Source organism: Botryllus schlosseri, chromosome 4 (assembly GCF_051294905.1).
Source record: "Botryllus schlosseri isolate E-star chromosome 4, Bs_hap1, whole genome shotgun sequence".
Lineage (NCBI taxonomy): Eukaryota > Metazoa > Chordata > Ascidiacea > Stolidobranchia > Styelidae > Botryllus > Botryllus schlosseri.
In genome coordinates, this window is record NC_137239.1 from 115,685 (window position 1) to 134,480 (window position 18,796).

General features: G+C 43.2%; 1 long non-coding RNA gene across 1 annotated transcript in view; it reads left to right on the forward strand.

The window, feature by feature from the left end:
- The first annotated feature begins 5,173 nt into the window (after positions 1–5,173).
- LOC145437863 (uncharacterized) overlaps positions 5,174–18,796 on the forward strand; it is a 113,760-nt gene continuing 100,137 nt past the window's right edge. The window contains exon 1 of the long non-coding RNA XR_013914753.1: positions 5,174–5,191. This is a non-coding gene — a long non-coding RNA (uncharacterized LOC145437863). The remainder of the gene's footprint in view (positions 5,192–18,796) is intronic.

The window sequence follows — 18,796 nt, forward strand, 5'->3', positions numbered from 1 at the left end:
AATGCGTGATCTACAGACGTTGAACGAGCGAGCTGATAATCACATCTGTTTAGGGCGGTTCTTGCGTATTGTGAAAAATCGAATCTCGATGCAGGCCAAAACTCACATATTATTTCTCAAAATTATCTAACAAGGTCGGTTACTAGGAAGACTGCTTGTCAGATATGACTAGTTTAAAAATCTGAGCGCACCCGGTGCATTTTGTAATGCGAACTCACCTTAACACAATCAATTTGTGGAGTGATCGTATTACGGGCGCCTATGTAGTTCCAGAGTCGTATGTACATTTACTGGACACGGCGCAATCATCAGATGTCAGCAACCGAACCAATGCTTCATCTACAGACGCTGAACGAGCGAGCTGATAATCACATCTGTTACGGGCGGATCTTGCTTGATGTTAAAAATCGAATCACGATGCAGGCCAAAACTCACATATTATTTCTCAAAATAATCTAGCACGCTCGGTTACTAGGAAGCCTGCTTATCAGATATGACTAGTTCAAAAATCCGAGCGCACCCGGTGCATTTTGTAATGCGAACTCACCTTAACACAATCAATTTGTGGAGTGATCGTATTACGGGCGTCTATGTAGTTCAAGAGTCGTATGTACATTTACTGGACACGGCGCAATCATCAGATGTCAGCAACCGAACCAATGCTTCATCTACAGACGCTGAACGAGCGAGCTGATAATCACATCTGTTTCGGGCGGATCTTGCGTGATGTTAAAAATCGAATCACGATGCAGGCCAAAACTCACATATTATTTCTCAAAATAATCAAGCACGCTCGGTTACTAGGAAGCCTGCTTTTCAGATATGAATAGTTTAAAAATCCGAGCGCACCCGGTGCATTTTGTAATGCAAACTCACCTTAACACAATCAATTTGTGGAGTGATCGTATTACGGGCGCCTATGTGGTTCGTGAGTCGTATGTACATTTGCTGGACACGGCGCAATCATCAGATGTCAGCAACCGAACCAATGCTTGATCTACATACGCTGAACGAGCGAGCTGATAATCAAATCTGTTACGGGCGTATCTTGCTTGATGTTAAAAATCGAATCACGATGCAGGCCAAAACTCACATATTATTTCTCAAAATAATCTAGCACGCTCGGTTACTAGGAAGCCTGCTTATCAGATATGACTAGTTTAAAAATCCGAGCGCACCCGGTGCATTTTGTAATGCGAACTCACCTTAACACAATCAATTTGTGGAGTGATCGTATTACGGGCGCCTATGTAGTTCGTGAGTCGTATGCACATTTACTGGACACGGCGTAATCATCAGAAGTCCGCAACCGAACCAATGCGTGATCTACAGACGTTGAACGAGCGAGCTGGTAATCACACCTGTTTCAGGCGGATCTTGAGTGATGTTGAAAATCGAATCACGATGCAGGCCAAAACTCACTCATTATTTCTCAAAATTATCTAACAAGGTCGGTGACTAGGAAGCCTGCTTGTCAGATATGACTAGTTTAAAAATCCGAGCGCACCCGGTGCATTTTATAATGCGAACCCACCTTAACACAATCAAGGTGTGGAGTGATAGTATTACGGGCGCCTATATAGTTCGTGAGTCGTATGCACATTTACTGGACACGGCTCAATCATCAGATATCAGCAACCGAACCGAACCAATGCTTGATCTAAAGACGCTGAACGAGTGAGCTGGTAATCACATCTGTTTCAGGCGGATCTTGAGTGATGTTGAAAATCGAATCACGATGCAGGCCAAAACTCACTCATTATTTCTCAAAATTATCTAGCCAGCTCGGTTATTAGGAAGCCTGTGTATCAGATATGACTAGTTTAAAAATCCGAGAGCACCCGGTGCATTTTGTAATGCGAACTCACCTTAACACAATCAAGGTGTGGAGTGATAGTCTTACGGGCGCCTATATAGTTCGTGAGTCGTATGCACATTTACTGGACACGGCTCAATCATCAGATATCAGCAACCGAACCGAACCAATGCTTGATCTAAAGACGCTGAACGAGTGAGCTGGTAATCACATCTGTTTCAGGCGGATCTTGAGTGATGTTGAAAATCGAATCACGATGCAGGCCAAAACTCACATATTATTTCTCAAAATTATCTAACAAGGTCGGTTACTAGGGAGACTGCTTGTCAGATATGACTAGTTTAAAAATCCGAGCGCACCCGGTGCATTTTGTAATGCGAACTCACCTTAACACAATCAATATGTGGAGTGATCGTATTACGGGCGCCTATGTAGTTCGTGAGTCGTATGCACATTTGCTGGACACGGCGCAATCATCAGAAGTCCGCAACAGAACCAATGCGTGATCTACAGACGTTGAACGAGCGAGTTGATAATCACATCTGTTTAGGGTGGTTCTTGCGTAATGTTAAAAATCGAATCTCGATGCAGGCCAAAACTCACATATTATTTCTCAAAATTATCTAACAAGGTCGGTTACTAGGAAGACTGCTTGTCAGATATGACTAGTTTAAAAATCCGAGCGCACCCGGTGCATTTTGTAATGCGAACTCACCTTAACACAATCAATTTGTGGAGTGATCGTATTACGGGCGCCTATGTAGTTCGTGAGTCGTATGCACATTTACTGGACACGGCGCAATCATCATAAGTCCGCAACCGAACCAATGCGTGATCTACAGACGTTGAACGAGCAAGCTGATAATCACATCTGTTTAGGGCGGTTCTTGCGTAATGTGAAAAATCGAATCTCGATGCAGGCCAAAACTCACATATTATTTCTCAAAATTATCTAACAAGGTCGGTTACTAGGAAGACTGCTTGTCAGATATGACTAGTTTAAAAATCCGAGCGCACCCGGTGCATTTTGTAATGCGAACTCACCTTAACACAATCAATATGTGGAGTGATCGTATTACGGGCGCCTATGTAGTTCGTGAGTCGTATGCACATTTGCTGGACACGGCGCAATCATCAGAAGTCCGCAACCGAACCAATGCGTGATCTACAGACGTTGAACGAGCGAGCTGATAATCACATCTGTTTAGGGTGGTTCTTGCGTAATGTGAAAAATCGAATCTCGATGCAGGCCAAAACTCACATATTATTTCTCAAAATTATCTAACAAGGTCGGTTACTAGGAAGACTGCTTGTCAGATATGACTAGTTTAAAAATCCGAGCGCACCCGGTGCATTTTGTAATGCGAACTCACCTTAACACAATCAATTTGTGGAGTGATCGTATTACGGGCGCCTATGTAGTTCGTGAGTCGTATGCACATTTGCTGGACACGGCGCAATCATCAGAAGTCCGCAACGGAACCAATGCGTGATCTACACACGCTGAACGAGCGAGCTGATAATCACATCTGTTTCGGGCGGATCTTGCGTGATGTTCAAAATCGAATCATGATGCAGGCCAAATCTCACATATTATTTCTCAAAATTATCTAACAAGGTCGGTGACTAGAAAGCCTGCTTGTCAGATATGACTAGTTTAAAAATCCGAGCGCACCCGGTTCATTTTGTAATGCGAACTCACCTTAACACAATCAATTTGTGGAGTGAGCGTATTACGGGCGCCTATGTAGTTCGTGAGTCGTATGCACATTTGCTGGACACGGCGCAATCATCAGAAGTCCGCAACCGAACAAATGCGTGATCTACAGACGTTGAACGAGCGAGCTGATAATCACATCTGTTTAGGGCGGTTCTTGCGTAATGTGAAAAATCGAATCTCGATGCATGCCAAAACTCACATATTATTTCTCAAAATTATCCAACAAGGTCGGTTACTAAGAAGACTGCTTGTCAGATATGACTAGTTTAAAAATCCGAGCGCACCCGGTGCATTTTGTAATGCGAACTCACCTTAACACAATCAATTTGTGGAGTGATCGTATTATGGGCGCCTATGTAGTTCAAGAGTCGTATGTACATTTACTGGACACGGCTCAATCATCAGATATCAGCAATCGAACCGAACCAATGCTTGATCTAAAGACGCTGACCGGGTGAGCTGGTAATCACATCTGTTTCAGGCGGATCTTGAGAGATGTTGAAAATCGAATCACGATGCAGGCCAAAACTCACTCATTATTTCTCAAAATTATCTAGCCAGCTCGGTTATTAAGAAGCCTGTTTATCAGATATGACTAGTTTAAAAATCCGAGCGCACCCGGTTCATTTTGTAATGCGAACTCACCTTAACACAATCAATTTGTGGAGTGAGCGTATTACGGGCGCCTATGTAGTTCGTGAGTCGTATGCACATTTGCTGGACACGGCGCAATCATCAGAAGTCCGCAACCGAACAAATGCGTGATCTACAGACGTTGAACGAGCGAGCTGATAATCACATCTGTTTAGGGCGGTTCTTGCGTAATGTGAAAAATCGAATCTCGATGCATGCCAAAACTCACATATTATTTCTCAAAATTATCCAACAAGGTCGGTTACTAAGAAGACTGCTTGTCAGATATGACTAGTCCAAGGTGATTTACAGAGGTTTGTGGTGATCGCGAGAAAACCCACGGTCACCCTCACCGTAAACGTTAGTAAATTTCCCTCTTTATATCGAGGCGTTTTACAGAGGTTTGTGGCGATCGCGAAAACCCACGGTCACCGTAAACGTTAGTAATTTTTTAAAAAATAGATGGCACAAAATTATATCGAATCTTTGCCGCAGAGCACTCGACTGGGGATGATGTCTCTTGGCCACAGACAGCTTCGAAACTGGATCCTCTCCCAGGTTGGAGTAGGTTCAGAGGTTCACTGACACTTGCTGTTTGGTGTAACCACGCCATTTCGGAGTCTGAATCCCCAGTCGCTGTGGCAAACCTTCCTTTGTTTCTGCTATCTCCTCTCCTTCTCTCTGTTATTTCAACTTCTTTTCCAACCATGCATGCCGGGGCATGTTTTTTTTTAACAAAAATGCTTGACAAAAAAGTAGCCACTCGTGACTAATTGCATATCGACCACTGTCACACCCACCGTGACAAAAGACTTGACGAAAGATCTCCCGTTTCCGACCCGTAGAGCTCTTTATATCCAAGGTGATTTACAGAGGTTTGTGGTGATCGCGAGAAAACCCACGGTCACCCTCACCGTAAACGTTAGTAAATTTCCCTCTTTATATCGAGGCGTTTTACAGAGGTTTGTGGCGATCGCGAAAACCCACGTTCACCGTAAACGTTAGTATTTGGTTGTATTAAGGTAGCAACCGGCGTAAGTATATAACGGCTATTTTCAGGTGCAACCAAGGAGATCCGGGCCGCTGTGGCATTAGAATAACCGTAAATACTTGTAAATAACTTGCAGTACCTAGACTAAATTTTTACCTAGGCTAAATTCTTCACCCTCTTCCTCCTTTTCATCGTCGTTGGATTTCCGTTTCACCTTCGAGTCTTCTTCAGACTCTAACCTCCTCCCTCCTTGGACCTGACTCGTCTTCGTGAGTCAGGTCTAAAGGAGTCTGTTCCTACCTCCACTAGAGCTTGACTCGTCTTAGTGAGTCAACTCTAGTCGGAGTCTTCTCTCTTCAAGTCTTGACTCTCTCTCTCGAGTCAAGACTTGTCGAGTCTTTCCTTTTCTCTCGCGCCTCTACCTTGAGGTGACGAGAGACTTTAACCTTCGATTGCTTGACGTCAGTCGTCTCGATCGAACGATCTCCTTAGCCGTCTGACAACGCCCTTACGAGCGCTTTGCGACTACAAGAAAGCGCTATCGAACAACGCTGCTGCCTTGAATAACAGAGTGCGAATAGCAACTATACACCGCCATAGTCTGTTGTTCTACACTCCTGTGCAACTAGCAGTGGAAAACAGCAGGCACAGCTCTTAGGATTCAGATTAGACAGGCCAGCCTTCGGTAATCTGTAGAGAACCTTCGCTCGCAGATACCGACAAGACTAAGGGAAAGATAATACAGCAGCGCTTCTGCAATTAGCAGACAGAGGTCGATAACGAAGCAGCATCAAGAATGGCATACGCGAACGCAGTACAAAACGTTCAAGCGAGTCGCGTAACATATGGATATAGACCGAGATCTATAGATATAATCGCACCAAACGAGACGACTGCTTTCCAAATAATTGCGACTCTAAAGTCGCACCCACAACTCGCAAAACATCACGAGGATATTCTCTCCCTATTCCAAATAGGGAGAAACACATTTAACTTAACGTTCACCGACGCACAGCCAGCCGAACAAATGAAACAAAACTTCTTTCAACAAGGCGAGAACGGCATCGCCACGAAAATGGAACCATCTACTTTGAATACCCAAGACTGCCGACAGTTAAGATCAATGTTAGAGCAGTCCCTACGGAAACGCAAGAAGAAGAAATCAGGAACAAGTTCATCTCTTATAACTGCGGCACAATCAAAGAAATAACAAAAATATACCATCGAGGAACTAACATACAAAACGGCTACCGACAGATCGCTGTCGAAAACTATCAGCCGGGCAAGATCCCACCATTTGTATACCTTGGGAAGGCACCGTGCAAGGTGTACCTTCCAGACACAGACCAAACACACCAAACTTGCTACAAATGCCTCCAACCAGGGCACGGCTCCAGAGAGTGCCCCAACCAGACGGCGTGTCTTTTATGCAAGAGGTACGGACATGTTAAAATAGATTGCCCAGAAAAGCTAGATAAAGAACACACAACACAAATGGAAATCAACGCTACACAGCAACCACAAACCAATACAAAATCAGGTACCGGTGCGAGAAGGAAAATTCTCCAACAGGAACCGATGTCTGGCGCGCAATACACAAAAACGGTTATCGCGCAGCAATTAGAAGCGGCGTCTCAGGGAGAAGAGACACTAATCCCTGAAACGCAGCAAACGACATCACCCGAACTAGACGAAAACACAGAAACAGAAATAGAAATCGGAAATGAAAAACAAGGTGAAGAACTGAATGACAAAGAGGAAGAAAGTAGTGAGGAAAACAATACTGATGTAGAAGACCTCTTCAGAGAAATAGATAGCATAGGCGAAGAAGAAGAAAGCGCGCTGAACCAAACGATGATCCAAGCTACAGACGTAGTTGATAGCAGCAACGAAGACGAGGGAGAACTGACTATAGTAACTAGCGAAGACGAAAATAGCAGGCCCGAAATCCCTGAAAAACCGCAGGGAATTATCCCGCAAATGTCACGCAAGGTCTTAAAGCAGCGCTCATTTACACACGAAGAATTCTTCAGAACGGCCACTAGATCGCCGAACAAGCGCAGTAAGGACCAGAGAAGTCCTAATGCCAGACCGGAACCGAGTAAACACAAAAAGTAGCGCGCCCATCCCAAAAATCCGATGGATATCAACATTTTATCACTAAACGCCAATGGGCTAGACACCCATTGGTTTAAGGTCAAAAATCTCCTCAAAAGAGACAAGAATTGGAACATAATATGTATCCAAGAAACCCACAGAGTGAATATAAATAAAGTAAAGGAATGGACTAAACAAAACGAATTCATATACTATCCAAACCACATAAATGTGGGGCAAACCTGGACAGATACAGAGGAGGGAAAGAAACACTACTATAGAGGAACTTGCATAATCATCAGAAAAGAAATAGAAACCAAATTCGGCATAATCCATCGGATCATAAAGGAGAATAGGGCACAAGCGCTACAGCTAACTGACAGAGAAACGGACGAGAAAACGACAGTATATAATATATACGGTCCCAGTGACGTAGGAAGAATACAAACAAATTTCTACAAGGAACTTATACTAAATACTGAAAAAGCCCCAGAAGCCGCAATAATCTGTGGAGACTTTAATATAGTCACCGAGAAAATAGATTCTAAGAACATCGAAAACTTCACGCTAACACCTGCGGCCAAACTTTGGAAAGCTTTCACGGAAGTATATAAAATCCGAGACGCGTGGCGTTGGCGAAATCCAACTAAAAAACTATATACGATCATGAAAACGAGACAATCGAGGCGTATAGACAGGATATACGTCTCAGAAAGAATCCTAACGAGAGTTAAAAGAATAACATACCAACTCAACACCATTTCGGACCATATCTTTCTCCAAAAAATAACAATAGCAGAGCGGGCAAACAACATAAAATGGGGTAATGGAACCTGGAAAAGTGATCCCAGGCATTACCCCAACGAAGAGCTCTACAAAGAAATAGAACAGGTCCACCTAAAATGTACAGAAAGTAAACCAATGTACAATGATGTATACGAATGGTGGGATTACTTTAAAAGAGAAATTAAGAAGCTGCTAAAACATCACAGCTGGACCAAAAGGGTCGAAACAAACCAAAAAAAAAAAGCACTGAAAGAAGAAATCGGTCGAATCCAAAACGACCAAAACACGGACGAGGACCCCTTCGAAGCCATTAAACAAATAAAAAGGCTCGAAGACGACGAGATTAGACACCAAGCCCAGCTCGTCAAAATAAAAGATCTAGAAGAGGGCGAACGACCCACTAAATACTTCTTTCAGAAAATAGAGCAAAGAAGAGAGAGAAAAGTACTTAATAGTGTGGTCAACGAACATGATAAGGAAATAACCAACAAAGAAGAGGTTATTAAAACTGTAGAAGATTATTACACAAAACTGTGGAATAAAACCGAATATATTAACACAGGCCTCCAGGAAAAATACCTTGAACAAGTGGAAGGGATAGAAATATCCCAAGAGCAAAGAAAAGACTTGGAAAACCAAATAACCCAAAAAGAAATGAAAGCAATAATACAGAAGATGGAAGGTGGCAAAACTCCCGGGTCGGATGGCCTACCCAAAGAGTTTTATGCCACCTTCTGGAACGTGATAAAAAAAGACCTCCAAGAAGTAATTAACAACGCGTACATATTCGGAGGCATATGCGACACGTGGGCGGACGGGATATCCACGATAATATACAAAAAAGGGAACCCCGCAAACCTCAATAACTGGAGGCCCATTACATTACTTAACACGGACTATAAAATCTTAACGGCAATAATATCAGCCAGACTGAAAGAAACATTACCTGACGTAATACATAACACACAAAAATGTGGCATAAAAAATAGAAAGATCACTGATGTACTCAGAAATACCCAAGCCGCAGTGGATTATGCAAAAGAACGAGGCAAACAGCTATTCTTGGTCAACTTTGACCAAAAAAAAGCCTTTGACAAAATAAATCATGAATACATGTACAAAATATTGGAGGGATACCGCCTCCCTGGGAACATCAATAAATTAATCAAAAAACTCTACAGCACATCCAATAGCAGAATACTAGTTAACGGAGCCCTTACAGAAAAAATACATCTAAAACGAGGAATAAGGCAGGGGTGTCCGTTAAGTATGGCCTTATACGCCATATGCAGCGACCCCCTAGCCCGAAAAATTGAAAACAACCAAAATATCCAGGCCTTTAGAATAGGGAGGAGCACGATCAGGCTACAGCAGTACGCTGATGACTTGGCCTGCTATCTTACCCAAGAAAAAGACGTCAAAATAATATTCCAAGAATTTGAACAATATGCAAGAGCAACAGGCCAAAAATTGAACGCCAATAAAACCGAAATCCTACACATCCCACCAAGACGCGGTATCCTAAGCAACAGCTTCCAATACAAACACCTAATAAAACCAAGCATAAAAATACTCGGCCAAATATATGGCAAAAACCAAGAAAAAGAAACGTGGAATATGCGCACTATGAAAATAAAGAGGACCCTCAACGCCTATAAACATAGACGACTATCCTGGGTCGGAAAAAAAACAATCCTCAATTCCATGGCGTCCAGCCTCATCATATATAACGCCAGAGTAATTGAGATGCCAAAACAATATCAAAAACAAATAGAAAAGATGTATTTTAATTTTATCTGGAATCCGGAAAAAATGGAATCAATTTCGAGGAAAACATTAATAGCGGAGAAAGAACGAGGCGGATTTGAAATACCCGATGTCGAATCAAAAATAAAAGCCTGCGAATTAGAGAAAATACTCGAACTGAAGAAAATAGAAAAACCGCATGAAATATGGCATCAATACGCGATATACGAAATCGGGACAAGAATAAAACAAATAAATGAGCGACTGTATAAAAATACGGAACCTCACAAATACCCTGTACCTCGAAAATGGATTGACAATATCGAACTTAGTAAGAAAATCGAATTCGACGAAGAGGAGTGGCAGGAAGCTACACATAAATGCTTATATAAAGCAATCAAAAGTCTAAAAGAAAATAGACCGAACATAAAAACGGAAGAAGGGAAAGATATAAACTGGAAGAAGATCATCCAGACACAATATCAAACCCAAAAAACTATTACGAATCAAGAACTTATCATAAATTACAAAACTGCATACAATGCGTACATTTTCGGCAATAAAAAACGCAGCCGAAATATAACCCATACAACAACTGGAAAAGCGCTAGACCTTAAGTGCAAATTTTGTAACGCGGACAACGATGACGCAAAGCACATCCTGACGTCATGCAGATATGCAAAAAAAATCATAACCCACCTAGAGAAGATAATTGGGAGGAGTATAAGTACCAACAATATACTCTACAACATCGGAAATCGAAAAATGGACTGGACAATCCTGTCCATCTACAAAAAAAACATCATCAACTTCAAAATATCACTTGATATTGAAAATAGAAAAGTTGCGGATGAAAATATAACAAAAAAGATAATAAACAAAATCAAAAGAAGAGTCAGCCGTATAATAGCTGACACACACACAAACTATATACTTGACAACATAGACAAATTGACTTAAAACACTAAAACAAGACAAAAAATGAGAATGAAACACAACCACCCCCCAAACGGGAGCCCAAACGCAAATTTGGTCAACCCAACGGAAACTAAAGAGATAAAAACAACAAAAACCCCCTCAGGAGAGAGGGGAGGGAATGACAAAGAACCCCCCAACCGCATGCAACCAGCGGTTGGTCTTTGCTCCACCAACGAAAATACGAAAATACCAAAATCGGATAAATTGGAGTAGTTGGTTGTACTAAGGTACACACCCTCCACTCTGGTAAGAAGAATAAATACATGAGAGAAAACACAAGAAGAAACCGTTAAAATTTATGTTCATATGTACCAGTTTAAAAACCTTTAAGTTAGAAAAAATTAAAAATAAAAATAATATAAAATGTGTAATCAAGACCCCGAGCGCGAGGCAGCCCTATTCTGAGAGAGGGCTCCCAAACGCCGGCGGTTACGGGGAGCCGTATAAAAAAAAATAAAATAAACGTTAGTAAATTTTTAAAAAATAGATGGCACAAAATTATATCGAATCTTTGCCGCAGAGCACTCGACTGGGGATGATGTCTCTTGGCCACAGACAGCTTCGAAACTGGATCCTCTCCCAGGTTGGAGTAGGTTCGGAGGTTCACTGACACTTGCTGTTTGGTGTAACCACGCCATTTCGGAGTCTGAATCCCCAGTCGCTGTGGCAAACCTTCCTTTGTTTCTGCTATCTCCTCTCCTTCTCTCTGTTATTTCAACTTCTTTTCCAACCATGCATGCCGGGGCATGTTTTTTTTAACAAAAATGCTTGACAAAAAAGTAGCCACTCGTGACTAACTGCATATCGACCACTGTCACACCCACCGTGACAAAAGACTTGACGAAATATCTCCCGTTTCCGACCCGTAGAGCTCTTTATATCCAAGGTGATTTACAGAGGTTTGTGGTGATCGCGAGAAAACCCACGGTCACCCTCACCGTAAACGTTAGTAAATTTCCCTCTTTATATCGAGGCGTTTTACAGAGGTTTGTGGCGATCGCGAAAACCCACGGTCACCGTAAACGTTGGTAAATTTTAAAAAAATAGATGGCACAAAATTATATCGAATCTTTGCCGCAGAGCACTCGACTGGGGATGATGTCTCTTGGCCACAGACAGCTTCGAAACTGGATCCTCTCCCAGGTTGGAGTAGGTTCAGAGGTTCACTGACACTTGCTGTTTGGTGTAACCACGCCATTTCGGAGTCTGAATCCCCAGTCGCTGTGGCAAACCTTCCTTTGTTTCTGCTATCTCCTCTCCTTCTCTCTGTTATTTCAACTTATTTTCCAACCATGCATGCCGGGGCATGTTTTTTTTAACAAAAATGCTTGACAAAAAAGTAGTCACTCGTGACGAACTGCATATCGACCACTGTCACACCCACCGTGACAAAAGACTTGACGAAATATCTCCCGTTTCCGACCCGTAGAGATCTTTATATCCAAGGTGATTTACAGAGGTTTGTGGTGATCGCGAGAAAACCCACGGTCACCCTCACCGTAAACGTTAGTAAATTTCCCTCTTTATATCGAGGCGTTTTACAGAGGTTTGTGGCGATCGCGAAAACCCACGGTCACCGTAAACGTTAGTAAATTTTTAAAAAATAGATTGCACAAAATTATATCGAATCTTTGCCGCAGAGCACTCGACTGGGGATGATGTCTCTTGGCCACAGACAGCTTCGAAACTGGATCCTCTCCCAGGTTGGAGTAGGTTCAGAGGTTCACTGACACTTGCTGTTTGGTGTAACCACGCCATTTCGGAGTCTGAATCCCCAGTCGCTGTGGCAAACGTTCCTTTGTTTCTGCTATCTCCTCTCCTTCTCTCTGTTATTTCAACTTCTTTTCCAACCATGCATGCCGGGGCATGTTTTTTTAACAAAAATGCTTGACAAAAAAGTAGCCACTCGTGACTAACTGCATATCGACCACTGTCACACCACCGTGACAAAAGACTTGACGAAATATCTCCCGTTTCCGACCCGTAGAGCTCTTTATATCCAAGGTGATTTACAGAGGTTTGTGGTGATCGCGAGAAAACCCACGGTCACCCTCACCGTAAACGTTAGTAAATTTCCCTCTTTATATCGAGGCGTTTTACAGAGGTTTGTGGCGATCGCGAAAACCCACGGTCACCGTAAACGTTAGTAAATTTTTAAAAAATAGATTGCACAAAATTATATCGAATCTTTGCCGCAGAGCACTCGACTGGGGATGATGTCTCTTGGCCACAGACAGCTTCGAAACTGGATCCTCTCCCAGGTTGGAGTAGGTTCAGAGGTTCACTGACACTTGCTGTTTGGTGTAACCACGCCATTTCGGAGTCTGAATCCCCAGTCGCTGTGGCAAACCTTCCTTTGTTTCTGCTATCTCCTCTCCTTCTCTCTGTTATTTCAACTTCTTTTCCAACCATGCATGCCGGGGCATGTTTTTTTTAACAAAAATGCTTGACAAAAAAGTAGTCACTCGTGACTAACTGCATATCGACCACTGTCACACCCACCGTGACAAAAGACTTGACGAAATATCTCCCGTTTCCGACCCGTAGAGATCTTTATATCCAAGGTGATTTACAGAGGTTTGTGGTGATCGCGAGAAAACCCACGGTCACCCTCACCGTAAACGTTAGTAAATTTCCCTCTTTATATCGAGGCGTTTTACAGAGGTTTGTGGCGATCGCGAAAACCCACGGTCACCGTAAACGTTAGTAAATTTTTAAAAAATAGATTGCACAAAATTATATCGAATCTTTGCCGCAGAGCACTCGACTGGGGATGATGTCTCTTGGCCACAGACAGCTTCGAAACTGGATCCTCTCCCAGGTTGGAGTAGGTTCAGAGGTTCACTGACACTTGCTGTTTGGTGTAACCACGCCATTTCGGAGTCTGAATCCCCAGTCGCTGTGGCAAACCTTCCTTTCTTTCTGCTATCTCCTCTCCTTCTCTCTGTTATTTCAACTTCTTTTCCAACCATGCATGCCGGGGCATGTTTTTTTTAACAAAAATGCTTGACAAAAAAGTAGCCACTCGTGACTAACTGCATATCGACCACTGTCACACCACCGTGACAAAAGACTTGACGAAATATCTCCCGTTTCCGACCCGTAGAGCTCTTTATATCCAAGGTGATTTACAGAGGTTTGTGGTGATCGCGAGAAAACCCACGGTCACCCTCACCGTAAACGTTAGTAAATTTCCCTCTTTATATCGAGGCGTTTTACAGAGGTTTGTGGCGATCGCGAAAACCCACGGTCACCGTAAACGTTAGTAAATTTTAAAAAAATAGATGGCACAAAATTATATCGAATCTTCGCCGCAGAGCACTCGACTGGGGATGATGTCTCTTGGCCACAGACAGCTTCGAAACTGGATCCTCTCCCAGGTTGGAGTAGGTTCAGAGGTTCACTGACACTTGCTCTTTGGTGTAACCACGCCATTTCGGAGTCTGAATCCCCAGTCGCTGTGGCAAACCTTCCTTTGTTTCTGCTATCTCCTCTCCTTCTCTCTGTTATTTCAACTTCTTTTCCAACCATGCATGCCGGGGCATGTTTTTTTTAACAAAAATGCTTGACAAAAAAGTAGTCACTCGTGACTAACTGCATATCGACCACTGTCACACCCACCGTGACAAAAGACTTGACGAAAGATCTCCCGTTTCCGACCCGTAGAGCTCTTTATACCCAAGGTGATTTGCAGAGGTTTGTGGTGATCGCGAGAAAACCCACGGTCACCCTCACCGTAAACGTTAGTACATTTCCCTCTTTATATCGAGGCGTTTTACAGAGGTTTGTGGCGATCGCGAAAACCCACGGTCACCGTAAACGTTAGTAAATTTTTAAAAAATAGATGGCACAAAATTATATCGAATCTTTGCCGCAGAGCACTCGACTGGGGATGATGTCTCTTGGCCACAGACAGCTTCGAAACTGGATCCTCTCCCAGGTTGGAGTAGGTTCAGAGGTTCACTGACACTTGCTCTTTGGTGTAACCACGCCATTTTGGAGTCTGAATCCCCAGTCGCTGTGGCAAACCTTCCTTTGTTTCTGCTATCTCCTCTCCTTCTCTCTGTTATTTCAACTTCTTTTCCAACCATGCATGCCGGGGCATGTTTTTTTTAACAAAAATGCTTGACAAAAAAGTAGTCACTCGTGACTAACTGCATATCGACCACTGTCACACCCACCGTGACAAAAGACTTGACGAAAGATCTCCCGTTTCCGACCCGTAGAGCTCTTTATACCCAAGGTGATTTACAGAGGTTTGTGGTGATCGCGAGAAAACCCACGGTCACCCTCACCGTAAACGTTAGTAAATTTCCCTCTTTATATCGAGGCGTTTTACAGAGGTTTGTGGCGATCGCGAAAACCCACGGTCACCGTAAACGTTAGTAAATTTTTAAAAAATATATGGCACAAAATTATATCGAATCTTTGCCGCAGAGCACTCGACTGGGGATGATGTCTCTTGGCCACAGACAGCTTCGAAACTGGATCCTCTCCCAGGTTGGAGTAGGTTCAGAGGTTCACTGACACTTGCTCTTTGGTGTAACCACGCCATTTTGGAGTCTGAATCCCCAGTCGCTGTGGCAAACCTTCCTTTGTTTCTGCTATCTCCTCTCCTTCTCTCTGTTATTTCAACTTCTTTTCCAACCATGCATGCCGGGGCATGTTTTTTTTAACAAAAATGCTTTACAAAAAAGTAGTCACTCGTGACTAACTGCATATCGACCACTGTCACACCCACCGTGACAAAAGACTTGACGAAATATCTCCCGTTTCCGACCCGTAGAGCTCTTTATATCCAAGGTGATTTACAGAGGTTTGTGGTGATCGCGAGAAAACCCACGGTCACCCTCACCGTAAACGTTAGTAAATTTCCCTCTTTATATCGAGGCGTTTTACAGAGGTTTGTGGCGATCGCGAAAACCCACGGTCACCGTAAACGTTAGTAAATTTTTAAAAAATAGATGGCACAAAATTATATCGAATCTTTGCCGCAGAGCACTCGACTGGGGATGATGTCTCTTGGCCACAGACAGCTTCGAAACTGGATCCTCTCCCAGGTTGGAGTAGGTTCAGAGGTTCACTGACACTTGCTCTTTGGTGTAACCACGCCATTTTGGAGTCTGAATCCCCAGTCGCTGTGGCAAACCTTCCTTTGTTTCTGCTATCTCCTCTCCTTCTCTCTGTTATTTCAACTTCTTTTCCAACCATGCATGCCGGGGCATGTTTTTTTTAACAAAAATGCTTGACAAAAAAGTAGTCACTCGTGACTAACTGCATATCGACCACTGTCACACCCACCGTGACAAAAGACTTGACGAAAGATCTCCCGTTTCCGACCCGTAGAGCTCTTTATACCCAAGGTGATTTACAGAGGTTTGTGGTGATCGCGAGAAAACCCACGGTCACCCTCACCGTAAACGTTAGTAAATTTCCCTCTTTATATCGAGGCGTTTTACAGAGGTTTGTGGCGATCGCGAAAACCCACGGTCACCGTAAACGTTAGTAAATTTTTAAAAAATAGATGGCACAAAATTATATCGAATCTTTGCCGCAGAGCACTCGACTCAGGATGATGTCTCTTGGCCACAGACAGCTTCGAAACTGGATCCTCTCCCAGGTTGGAGTAGGTTCAGAGGTTCACTGACACTTGCTGTTTGGTGTAACCACGCCATTTCGGAGTCTGAATCCCCAGTCGCTGTGGCAAACCTTCCTTTGTTTCTGCTATCTCCTCTCCTTCTCTCTGTTATTTCAACTTCTTTTCCAACCATGCATGCCGATGCATGTTTTTTTAACAAAAATGCTTGACAAAAAAGTTATCACTCGTGACTAACTGCATATCGACCACTGTCACACCCACCGTGACAAAAGACTTGACGAAAGATCTCCCGTTTCCGACCCGTAGAGCTCTTTATACCCAAGGTGATTTACAGAGGTTTGTGGTGATCGCGAGAAAACCCACGGTCACCCTCACCGTAAACGTTAGTAAATTTCCCTCTTTATATCGAGGCGTTTTACAGAGGTTTGTGGCGATCGCGAAAACCCACGGTCACCGTAAACGTTAGTAAATTTTTAAAAAATAGATGGCACAAAATTATATCGAATCTTTGCCGCAGAGCACTCGACTGGGGATGATGTCTCTTGGCCACAGACAGCTTCGAAACTGGATCCTCTCCCAGGTTGGAGTAGGTTCAGAGGTTCACTGACACTTGCTGTTTGGTGTAACCACGCCATTTCGGAGTCTGAATCCCCAGTCGCTGTGGCAAACCTTCCTTTGTTTCTGCTATCTCCTCTCCTTCTCTCTGTTATTTCAACTTCTTTTCCAACCATGCATGCCGATGCATGTTTTTTTAACAAAAATGCTTGACAAAAAAGTTATCACTCGTGACTAACTGCATATCGACCACTGTCACACCCACCGTGACAAAAGACTTGACGAAAGATCTCCCGTTTCCGACCCGTAGAGCTCTTTATACCCAAGGTGATTTACAGAGGTTTGTGGTGATCGCGAGAAAACCCACGGTCACCCTCACCGTAAACGTTAGTAAATTTCCCTCTTTATATCGAGGCGTTTTACAGAGGTTTGTGGCGATCGCGAAAACCCACGGTCACCGTAAACGTTAGTAAATTTTTAAAAAATAGATGGCACAAAATTATATCGAATCTTTGCCGCAGAGCACTCGACTGGGGATGATGTCTCTTGGCCACAGACAGCTTCGAAACTGGATCCTCTCCCAGGTTGGAGTAGGTTCAGAGGTTCACTGACACTTGCTGTTTGGTGTAACCACGCCATTTCGGAGTCTGAATCCCCAGTCGCTGTGGCAAACCTTCCTTTGTTTCTGCTATCTCCTCTCCTTCTCTCTGTTATTTCAACTTCTTTTCCAACCATGCATGCCGGGGCATGTTTTTTTAACAAAAATGCTTGACAAAAAAGTTATCACTCGTGACTAACTGCATATCGACCACTGTCACACCCACCGTGACAAAAGACTTGACGAAAGATCTCCCGTTTCCGACCCGTAGAGCTCTTTATATCCAAGGTGATTTACAGAGGTTTGTGGTGATCGCGAGAAAACCCACGGTCACCCTCACCGTAAACGTTAGTAAATTTCCCTCTTTATATCGAGGCGTTTTACAGAGGTTTGTGGCGATCGCGAAAACCCACGGTCACCGTAAACGTTAGTAAATTTTTAAAAAATAGATGGCACAAAATTATATCGAATCTTTGCCGCAGAGCACTCGACTGGGGATGATGTCTCTTGGCTCGAAGAAAAAAGAAGAAGAAAAGCCAATGTAACACCCCTTTTATCTCCTAAATGGAAGGCCAGACAAGCAACCCAGCCCTTCAGAAGAAAAATCAAAACATAAGAGGGTTCAAATGTACTCTAATCTCGATAAACGTCAACGGCCTAAACCGAAAATGGGAAACATTCAAGATCTTTATAAAGGAGTCCAAGGCAGACATCTACTGCATTCAGGAAGTGCACAGAATGCAAGAACATAAAATTGCAAACTGGGCAAATCAAAACTCCCTTCAATATTACAAAAACTTCGAAACAGAAGCCTACAAGGGAAAAGGAAAACACTATTACCAAGGGACAGTCATACTTGTAAAAAACCACCTGATAGATGAATACATCGTCAAGCATAAGATCATAACTGCTGACCGCGCCCAGGAACTCGAACTAGCCAGAGAAGGAGAAACCATACGCGTAATAAACATCTACGCACCAACAACTGCTACACGCGAACAAAACGACTTCTACCAAGAACTGAAAGAACACATAGGAAAAAAAAACGACACTATCATCATAGCTGGAGATTTTAACATGGTGACAGATAAGATGGATAGTGAGAAGCAAGCCTGCTTCCGAATGACAAAGGGGGCTGAAATATGGAAGAACCTTATGAGGCAAATCTCGATACTAGACATATATAGATGGCGAAAACCGTACACCAAGACCTTTTCAAACATAAACAACCTTAACTCAAGACGCATAGACAGAATCTATGTGTCAAAAACCCTAGC